Genomic DNA, 383 nt, shown 5'->3' with positions numbered 1-383 from the left:
AAACTGAGAGTGGATGTTCAGACCTTCAAGCAAAAAGATGGTGAATCCCTCTATGAAGCTTGGGAAAGATATAAGCAGCTGACCAAAAGATGTCCATCATGTTTTCAGAATGGACCATATTAGATATATTCTATTATGGCCTGTCTGAATTTTCGAAAATGTCATTGGACCATTCTGCAGGTGGATCTATTCACCTAAAGAAAACGCCTGAAGAGGCTCAAGAACTCATTGACATGGTTGCAAACAACCAATTCATGTACACTTCTGAAAGGAATTCCGTGAATAATGGGATACCTCAGAAGAAAGGAGTTCTTGAAATTGATGCTCTGAATGCCATATTGGCTCAGAACAAAGTGTTGACTCAGCAAGTCAACATGATCTCT

At 39.4% G+C, this 383-nt stretch overlaps 1 non-coding gene across 1 annotated transcript; it reads right to left on the bottom strand.

Annotated features, from left to right (window-relative positions):
• Positions 1 to 105, bottom strand: LOC112794006 (small nucleolar RNA R71). Its single transcript, XR_003198688.1, has one exon. It is a non-coding gene; the product is annotated as a small nucleolar RNA R71 (small nucleolar RNA).
• Positions 106 to 383: the final 278 nt, after the last annotated feature.

Source organism: Arachis hypogaea, chromosome 3 (assembly GCF_003086295.3).
Source record: "Arachis hypogaea cultivar Tifrunner chromosome 3, arahy.Tifrunner.gnm2.J5K5, whole genome shotgun sequence".
Lineage (NCBI taxonomy): Eukaryota > Viridiplantae > Streptophyta > Magnoliopsida > Fabales > Fabaceae > Arachis > Arachis hypogaea.
This window is presented reverse-complemented; position numbering and strand designations above follow the sequence as displayed.